Genomic DNA, 11,032 nt, shown 5'->3' on the forward strand with positions numbered 1-11,032 from the left:
TTTTGTATCATGTGTACTAATGAAACTAATCTTTTTTGTCAATGCAGGTGATTGAAAGATGCCACGGGGAGGAGGCGGAAAAGGAAAGGGGGCGGCAAAGACCGCCAAGAAGAGAGTCAAGAAATTGGCGAATATTGTGACATCCGTCAAGAAGGTTGTTGGGGGCCCTTCAGGATCCACTTCGAGACAGCGAGACAGTCCTCCTCGAGACAGTCCTCCTCGAGACAGTCCTCCCCCAGCTAGTTCTCCCCCAGCCGACGCTCCACGTAGGAGGAGGAGGACGAGGCGTCCGACTAGTCGCCCCTTAGCCGAGGAGGAGGAGGTGGAGGCGGACGTGGAGGATGGTGGAGAGGAGGAATTGCACGAGCTTGTTCACCCTAGTTTTATTTGTCACTCAGATGAGGAGCGGCATGCGGAGACTAGGGCCTCTCAGGAGGAGGAGGAGGTGGAGAGCAGCTCTGAGGACGAGGCTATGACCTATGATGATGATGATGGGAGGCAATGGGTAGAGCCAGAGGAGTACGTTGAGTCTGAAGAGGAGTTGCTGAATGCCCCGGCTATCACTCGTAGGCAGCGTGGGGCCAGCGGGCTCCCCGACCTACCTTACGCTCACAGCCATCTTGAGCTCGAACCCGTTGGATCTAGGTACGTATCAATTGTGCTTGCATTCTAATATTTTTTTGCTCTACTCATTTTTATTCTAATGTGTTTATTTTATTTTCATTGTGCAGGGTGTTTGCATATAAGAATGATGTCACGCCGCCTCGCACCTATTCGAGCATTCTTGGCTGCATCATGAGAAGAAATTTTCCTGGGATTGTGAAGCTCCCTAGTGGTGAAAGAACTGTAGCTTGGTACTGGGAGGACTACAAGTATGCAAAGAACCCGAGCCCCGAGTATAGAGACATGCAGGAGCAAGTGCAATGTCTTTTCTGGGTAAGTTCCATTCACTTCTCCTCATTTAGTAATGCCTTTGACAATAGCAGCACTATAATAGCTTTCACCCTTTTTACCTTTGTGCATGCTTGCAGAAGTACTTTACCATGCAGCCGGGGAAGCACGAAAAATGCAAGGCCGTGTTGTTCAATATTTGTACCAAGATGGTCACGGACATGCACTATGATGCGCGTGTGAGCTGCGTTCTCAATTGGTACGCCGAGAAGCGCAACGTCCGCATTAGCAAGTCGCAAGCTCGAAATAAGCATTTGCATGCTTGGCAGTACATGCAGGTAGGCCTGCGCAACATTCCCACACCTACATGCAGCTAACAATCTGTGTATTTTCATACAAATGTGAATTTTTGACTTGTTAAAAACATCCCGTTTCATTAATATTTGTGTTTTGTGCAGGTGGTTCCTCAGTATGTGAGTTCCAACAAGAAATGCTACGCGGCCATGGTGAAGCGCTGGACAAGCGACGAGTACAAGAAGAAGCACGAGGAGGGACAGACCTACCGAGCGATGATGGACGGTGCTTCACACGTCCAGGGCAGCCTCCCTCTCGAGGTCGCCAGGAGAAGAGAGGTGAGCACTGCACTTCTTTGAAATAAACAGTAATCCAACATAACAAACTACTGTTGATATGGTAGAGATGCTAAATTCTAGCTGGGGGCAGTATGGCAAAATTCTTTCATATAATTGTTCCCTTAAGGAAGCAACCTGAAATAAAGTATACAATAGAATTGGCAACTGATGGAATTTTTCCTACCATGAAAGTGCACACAGTAGTTGAGACATACGTATATTATAACATTTATAGTCAGCAGGTTCTTTTAAATGATGCAAGTAAAATTATCTTGGCTGTCAAAGACATGAAACCAATATATAATGTGCTATGGCATTAACTTTGTGGTCTTAAAAGGCAGTGTCATATAAGGAATTTTCTCTAATCATTTAGGCAACAATACAATATACACACTTAGATCGTAGTACTAGCTACAATTAAACAAAAAAATATACGTGCATGCATGGTCCAAATAATCAATCTTAACTAATCAGCCATTACCAACTAGCTACGTGCATGCATGGTCCATGGAGCTAGCCTGCAGGTTAGTGCAATAATTAACCTGATGGTCCATGGAACGATGCATGCTCGCGGACTAGCTACTACATGTATTAAAATGCTATCTCTTTTGTAGGCTAAAAAGACAGGCGTGGATCCCAACGTATTCGAGTTTTGGGAAACAATGCATACAAGGAAAAAGCCTCATCCTACAACGGGGTCGATGTGGGTGAATAAAGGATCAGAGTTGCGGAGTACCAAGTTCGTGCAGAAGTTCAAGGAGGTACACGGGGACGACGCCGACCCTCGCACTTCCGACTTTGACCCTGAGGTTGCTGTGCTAGCGGGAGAAGGCCAGAGGAATGGGCGCTTATGGATTGCAGATGGCAACATTCCCCCTGAGACCATTCCTACTCTCTCCCAGCTCCGAAGGGGCAGGACGAGCTCCCAGCCCGCTATTGAGAAACGCCCACGGCTTGGGACCATAGCTATGGAGGAGATTCGGGTATGTTCTTTATCCTTCCCAATCTACACTTCGTTTCATATTTTCTGCTGCAACAATCATGACAAAACAAATGGCACAACGTAGAATGAGGTGGCTGAAGAAAGGAGGCGACGTGAGGACATGGAGACTTTGGTGAGCCAGCAGCAGCAGCAGCTGGCCCAGCAACAGCAGGCCCTGATCCAGCAGCAGCAGATGCTGGAGGTTATGAGAGTCCAGATGCAATCCTTGATACCGACTGGCGGGACTGGTCCTCATCCTCCTCCTTTCACCTTCCCTTGGGTAAGTAGTCAGTACATATGCCATTTTGCTGTCTTTGCATCTATTGTTAAATAATGCTCACCATTTGTTGTTGTAGTCACAGAGTTCGGTTGGCGGCTCCAACCATGCGGCCCAAGGTGAAGTTGAAATCACACCGACGCCTCGTACGTCAGCTCAGCAAAGCGCGAACATGGGGAACCAACGCGCGTTGTTCCAGGTTAGTTCTCCTAAATTGGTGTCTCACACGCTTCTAAGTTTAGCCTCACTCGCTCTAGTCTTCAAACTCTTCAAAATTGCAACTTATCAAACATATATGGCTTGTCAATCTCACTTTATTGTCCAAACTTGTCAAAATTGCAACTTGTCAAAAATATATGATGTGCCAATCTCACAATGCCCTCTTGATTTGAAACTTGTAGGATGCGCAACATGATGCCCCTTGATCATCACCGGCGTGGCCAACATGTAGAGCCCTTGATCATCAAGGTTTTCATGTGTTTGCGGTGGACATGTGGCTAGCTTTGCCTTATCTAATGGTGTTTATGTACTTTGCACTATGGATATGTAACCACTATGGACTATATGACTTCTTTGAACATTTGATGGACTATGTGACTTGTATGGACATTGGATGAACTATATATGTGACTTCTATGTGACTTGTATGGACATTTGATGATCTATTTTGTTGTTATTTATGTGGTTATGATGATATGGTGACACCGGCTTTGATGATATGGGAATATATGGCGATATATGATGATATTTGTGAGTTTTAAACTGTTGTATGTATGTTTATTGCTTTCTATGCAGGGATTAAAAGGAAACAATCAAAAAAAAAACTGGGTGTGCCCTTTGCCGTGTGCATACACACGGCAAAGATCTTTGCCGTGTGCATGAACACGGCAAAGATCACACGTGGCAGCAGCCTGTGCACCCGGAGCGCCCATTTGGTCAGGCCAAACGGCCTTTGCCGTGCTCCGTAGTTGGTGGCACACGGCAAAGAGGGAGGATCTTTGCCGTGTTCCCCAGTCTGTGGCACACGGCAAAGCAGGGAAAGGGGTGAGCCGGGGCTTTTTCTTCGCCGTGCTCGTCTCATGGTGTGGCACACGGCAAAGAAAATATTTTGCCGTGGTCCTATATTGTAGGCACACGGCGAATATTTAAATATTTGCCGTATTCTCTGGTTTGATGCACACGGCAAAAACCATCTGACGTGGCGCCGTCTGTTAAGTCGAGGTTCCATCAACTGTATTTTTGCCGTGCTCCTGGATGAAAGGCACACGGCAAAGGCTTTGCCGTGTTCCGCGCGGAAAGGCACACGGCAAAGATCCTTTGCCGTGCTGTTTTTCGCCGTGTGGACTTTGCCGTGTTCCGAAGAGGCTTTGCCGTGTATTTGGCCAACACGGCAAAGGCATGTTTTCCCGTAGTGCATTGTAGTATGTTTAAAACATGAAATCTAGCCTCGTACTGTTTTGTAGAGTTTAAAACATGAAACCAAGACGTAACGCGCCAAACATGAAATCTAGCCTCGTACTGTTTTGTAGAGTTTAAAACATGAAACCGAGACGGAACGCGCCAAGACCAACATGAGTCTTGCACTGTCAATTCGCCCCCTCACCATCTCCACTACTACAACATGTTATTCTATACTAAACTTAGTCATCAGGTGCTTCCCAAGTACTTTTTAATCAACTCCTCTAGCTTAGGTCATGAGTTCGAACCTCCTCACCACCTAAATTAATTTTTATTTTTAAAAATTATGCTAGACATTGTAGTATGTTTAAAACATGAAATCTAGCCTCGTACTGTTTTGTAGAGTTTAAAAGAAACTGAGACGGAACACGCCAAGACCAACATGAGTCTTGCACTGTCAATTCGCCCCCTCACCATCTCCACTACTACAACATGTTATTCTATACTAAACTTAGTCATCAGGTGCATCAAGGAATGATACGGCATGTAACGCCCAGGTCAAATCAAATCTCTTGCATATCTCACCAAACACGCATACTCGCCACCGTATGTATGTAGTCCATCATTACCAGTACTTTTTAATCAACTCCTGTAGCTTAGATCGACATTCTCTCGAGTCATGAATACGCTGGGGCAGGTATAGTTTACAGATGCAATTACGGCAACTTGAGTAGACGCTAGGGTGAAGCCTTTGCTTCCCAATCCCAGGTCATGAGTTCGAACCTCCTCACCACCTGAATTAATTTTTATTTTTAAAAATTATGTTAGACATTGTAGTATGTTTAAAACATGAAATCTAGCCTCGTACTGTTTTGTAGAATTTAAAACATGAAACCGAGACGGAACGCGCCAAGACCAATATGAGTCTTGCACTGTCAATTCGCCCCCTCACCATCTCCACTACTACAACATGTTATTCTATACTAAACTTAGTCATCAGGTGCATCAAGGAATGATACGGCATGTAACGCCCAGGTCAAATCAAATCTCTTGCATATCTCAGCAAACACGCATACTCGCCACCGTATGTATGTAGTCCATCATTACCAGTACTTTTTAATCAACTCCTGTAGCTTAGATCGACATTTTCTCGAGTCATGAATACGCTGGGGCAGGTATAGTTTACAGATGCAATTACGGCAACTTGAGTAGACGCTAGGGTGAAGCGCTTCCCAATCCCAGGTCATGAGTTCGAACCTCCTCACCACCTAAATTAATTTTTATTTTTAAAAATTATGCTAGACATTGTAGTATGTTTAAAACATGAAATCTAGCCTCGTACTGTTTTGTAGAGTTTAAAACATGAAACCGAGACGGAACGCGCCAAGACCAACATGAGTCTTGCACTGTCAATTCGCCCCCTCACCATCTCCACTACTACAACATGTTATTCTATACTAAACTTAGTCATCAGGTGCATCAAGGAATGATACGGCATGTAACGCCCAGGTCAAATCAAATCTCTTGCATATCTCACCAAACACGCATACTCGCCACCGTATGTATGTAGTCCATCATTACCAGTACTTTTTAATCAACTCCTGTAGCTTAGATCGACATTCTCTCGAGTAGACGCTAGGGTTTCAAGCCGACGTCCCGCATAAGCCCTCGAAAATATGGGCTATTTCAAATTGAACTAATAGCGAAAAAAAGCTAGTAGAACTAATGCAACTGGTTTTGACTATGAAGTGGGCGCAAATCAGTTGCCGCTTTGCCTCCGGTAGAACATAAAATCGTCGTATTCATGAGGATACAAGGGAAATACATATGCGCTGATTTACACAAAGAAGCATGATTGCATGAACAAACAAGATTTCTCCCCCTAGACAGCGACTAATGACAAACAAATAACACCACTAACTCGCGGTGTCTGCGAAGGCGCAGCCAAAGTAGACGAAACAAAAGATACCGTCGGCATCGCCGGGTGTCCGCATCAGCCCCAAATCTCAGTGGGCGCTGGGCCGCCCGCCAGGCAGCTACTTGGTTAGCCTGTTCGTCAGTTCCACACCCGAATGATCACGCTAAACGCATCTTAATCATGTTCAGTCAAGCGCGCCAGCTGCCCAAAGGCAGATAATTAAGCGTACGCTGAAAGCATGCTGTGCCAGATTAATAAACAGTCGATGGACGAACTGAGGAGGTCAACACTGATGTGGAAGTTGTCGTAGCACTCAGTGGAGTAGGTCGCACAGACTTGCAGCTTCAGCTACAGCATGGAGGCCTTCAATAATCAGGTTCGGGGGTCCCATCATCATCAGGCTTCAGTTGATTCTTGTTCCACCATGTGACACTCTACTAATCTTGTCTGAAGTATGTAACTTATCGTTCCTCGTCTGCTCTGTTGACGATCGGAAGGATCGTAGCAGTACTCTCTCCACTACGGGAAAAACAGCCGCTGCCGTGCAACCACCTATTGCCGTGTGCTCGCGCAAGGCAAAGAAATCGTTGCCGTGCAAAAAAATTAAAATCGTCGTATTCATGAGGATACAAGGGAAATACATATGCGCTGATTTACGCAAAGAAGCATGATTGCATGAACAAACAAGATTTCTCCCCCTAGACAGCGACTAATGACAAACAAATAACACCACTAACTCGCGGTGTCTGCGAAGGCGCAGCCAAAGTAGACGAAACAAAAGATACCGTCGGCATCGCCGGGTGTCCGCATCAGCCCCAAATCTCAGTGGGCGCTGGGCCGCCCGCGAGGCAGCTACTTGGTTAGCCTGTTCGTCAGTTCCACACCCGAATGATCACGCTAAACGCATCTTAATCATGTTCAGACAAGCGCGCCAGCTGCCCAAAGGCAGATAATTAAGCGTACGCTGAAAGCATGCCGTGCCAGATTAATGAACAGTCGATGGACGAACTGAGGAGGTCAACACTGATGTGGAAGTTGTCGTAGCACTCAGTGGAGTAGGTCGCACAGACTTGCAGCTTCAGCTACAGCATGGAGGCCTTCAATAATCAGGTTCGGGGGTCCCATCATCATCAGGCTTCAGTTGATTCTTGTTCCACCATGTGACACTCTACTAATCTTGTCTGAAGTATATAACTTATCGTTCCTCGTCTGCTCTGTTGACGATCGGAAGGATCGTAGCAGTACTCTCTCCACTACGGGAAAAACAGCCGCTGCCGTGCAACCACCTATTGCCGTGTGCTCGCGCAGGGCAAAGAAATCGTTGCCGTGCAAAAAAAATTAAAATCGTCGTATTCTTTTGTATTTTGATTGGGATGTGGAGACTCCCCTTGCCGTGCAAATAAAGTAAAACTAGCAACTAATTTTTTTTGTATTTTGATTTAGTGCAGCAAACAAAGTAGTAAATAAAATAAAGCAAGACAAAAACAAAGTAAAGAGATTGGGATGTGGAGACTCCCCTTGCAGCGTGTCTTGATCTCCCCGGCAACGGCGCCAGAAATTTGCTTGATGCGCGTGGTTGACGTATTGTCTTTCCGTTCGACACGCGTCCGTTGGGAACCCCAAGAGGAAGGTGTGATGCGCACAGCGGCAAGTTTCCCTCAGTAAGAAACCAAGGTTTATCGAACCAGTAGGAGTCAGGAAGCACGTGAAGGTTGATGGCGGCGAGATGTAGTGCGGCGCAACACCAGGGATTCCGGCGCCAACGTGGAACCTGCACAACACGAACGAAGTACTTTGCCCCAATGAAACAGCGAGGTTGTCAATCTCACCTGCTTGCTGTAACAAAGGATTAGATGTATAGTGTGGAAGATGATTGTTTGCAGAAAACAGTAGAACAAGTATTGCAGTAGATTGTATTTCAGTATAGAGAATTAGACCGGAGTCCACAGTTCACTAGAGGTGTCTCTCCCATAAGATAAATAGCATGTGGGGTGAACAAATTACAGTTGGGCAATTGACAAATAGAGAGGGCATGACCATGCACATACATATTATGATGAGTATTGTGAGATTTAATTGGACATTACGACAAAGTACACATACCGCTATCCAGCATGCATCTATGCCTAAAAAGTCCACCTTCAGGTTATCATCCGAACCCCTTCCAGTATTAAGTTGCTAACAACAGACAATTGCATTAAGTATTGCGCGTAATGTAATCAATAACTACATCCTCGGACATAGCATCAATGTTTTATCCCTAGTGGCAACAGCACATCCATAACCTTAGAGGTTTCTGTCACTCCCCCAGATTCACGGAGACATGAACCCACTATCGAGCATAAATACCCCCTCTTGGAGTTAAGAGTAAAAACTTGGCCAGAGCCTCTACTAATAACGGAGAGCATGCAAGATCATAAACAACACATAGATATAAATTGATAATCAACATAACATAGTATTCTCTATCCATCGGATCCCAACAAACACAACATATAGCATTACAGATAGATGATCTTGATCATGTTAGGCAGCTCACAAGATCCGACAATTAAGCACAATGAGGAGAAGACAACCATCTAGCTACTGCTATGGACCCGTAGTCCAGGGGTGAACTACTTACACATCACTCCGGAGGCGACCATGGCGGTGTAGAGTCCTCCGGGAGATGATTCCCCTCTCCGGCAGGGTGCCGGAGGCAATCTCCTGAATCCCCCGAGATGGGATTGGCGGCGGCGGCGTCTCTGAAAGGTTTTCCGTATCGTGGCTCTCGGTACTGGGGGTTTCGCGACGAAGGCTATTTGTAGGCGGAAGGGCAGGTCAGGGGGCCACACGAGGGGCCCAGGAGACAGGCCGGCGCGGCCAAGACCTGGGCCGCGCCGCCCTACCTCCTGGCCACCTCCTGGCCCCACTTCGTTGACTCTTCGGTCTTCTGGAAGCTTCGTGTGAAAATAGGCCCCTGGGCGTTGATTTCGTCCAATTCCGAGAATATTTCCTTACTAGGATTTCTGAAACCAAAAACAGCAGAAAACAACAACTGGCTCTTCGGCATCTTGTTAATAGGTTAGTTCCAGAAAATGCATAAATATGACATAAAGTATGCATAAAACATGTAGATATCATCAATAATGTGGCATGGAACATAAGAAATTATCGATACGTCGGAGACGTATCATCATCCCCAAGCTTAGTTTCTGCTCGTCCCGAGCAGGTAAACGATAAAAAAGATAATTTCTGGAGTGACATGCCATCATAACCTTGATCATACTATTGTAAAGCATATGAGCTGAGATCAAATCATTCAAAGCAAGTATCTATATTGATATAAGAGATGATAATGCAAGAGTTAGACAAGCTAGAAGTTTTCATGAACTATTGCTTTAAAGACATGCAACCGTACAAAGTTCATTAAAGATGTATTAAGTATTCAGCATAGAAGTTCTATCCTTCATTCCAAGCATCAAGTAAATTTTCACAACATAAGAAGGATTCAGTCAAGTAAACATAAACATGAACGTCATGAATCAACTGTTTTGAAGTCTACTCAACCGGTGAGCGCAAGCATTTGGTATTAGCACCAGGATGTTATGGTATAAAGAACGTTAATGGGGGTTTGGAAGGCCAAATGGAAGAAAGGCTTGCAAAGCTGTAAATGACCATTAGACAAGAGGAAGCCTTATGATCGAAGCTAATGCAAGGAGTAGTGATTGCTATGCAACGGATGCACATAGAGCTATATGTATATGAAAGCTCTCCAATGGAACTAGTGGGGGTGCATCCAACTTGGTTGCTCACGAAGACCTAGAGCACTTTTGAGGAGGCTCATCATTGGAATATACAACCCAAGTTCTATAGTGTAAATTCCCCACATAGTTATACTAGTAAAACATGAAAACTCTCTCATATGAATGTAGGTGCTAAACATGAGCACAAATGATGACTATGAATAATGTGGGTGCTAAAACATGAGCACAAGTATGGATAAAAGATAGTAATGCTGCCCCCTTTTTCTTTATTCTCTTTTTTCCTTTTTTTTTTCTTTTTTTTCATTTTTTCTTTCTCTTTTTCTTTTTTTTTCTTTTTGATGGCCTCCACGGCTCTTTTCATTTTTAGGGGCAACATCCTAATTATGACAACACACTTTTTGGTACAAATAACTCATAATGAATGAAACATGATGTATGAAACTGTATGCTTCTGCCAGTGTAGCAGGATGTGCAATGATCTAGCGTAACATGGGTAAACCACACATCAGCTGTATACGATCATGCAAAGCAATATATAAATAATAAATGACAACATGGCATGTAATGTAAAAATGGATGTTGCATGGCAATATATCTCGGAACGGCTATGGAAATGCTGTGGTAGGTAGGTATGGTGGCTGTTTTGAGGAGATGTATGAGCTTATGTGTAGGAGAACAAGAGAAAGTTCTCCCACGGGTTTGGATGTACCGGCGAAGTATGCACAATTCTCAATGTGAGCAAAAGGCAATGCACAGTACCGAAGAGGCTAGCAAATTTGGATGGTGGAAGTGCCAAAAACCGTAGCTTAACATTAGTCAAAAAGAACTCACAAGCTTATTGCAAACAACTAGCAGGTTCATCATTAAGAGCATGATTAAAATTTACTCCAAGGAGGGCCGTTCACGGTGGCACAAGTACCCCGCTAGCTCCCTCGACCTTCAGCACAACTTAGTTATTACGATGAACTCTCAGACATGGAAAGCTATCAAGTCCAACTACGCCTTCAACTATTTAAATAGAGTTTGTAGTACGACACAAGCTTAAAGACAACAATCCACTACTAATTTTAACTTATTTATCCAGCAAGCCTTATCATCTAAATACCTCAAAACATTTGCAAAGAATCAAGTTATCAAAGCTCAATGTTCTACAAGTATTTTATTATACACTACCACATGCAACATTTC

Source organism: Lolium perenne, chromosome 5 (genome assembly GCF_019359855.2).
Source record: "Lolium perenne isolate Kyuss_39 chromosome 5, Kyuss_2.0, whole genome shotgun sequence".
Classification (NCBI taxonomy): domain Eukaryota; kingdom Viridiplantae; phylum Streptophyta; class Magnoliopsida; order Poales; family Poaceae; genus Lolium; species Lolium perenne.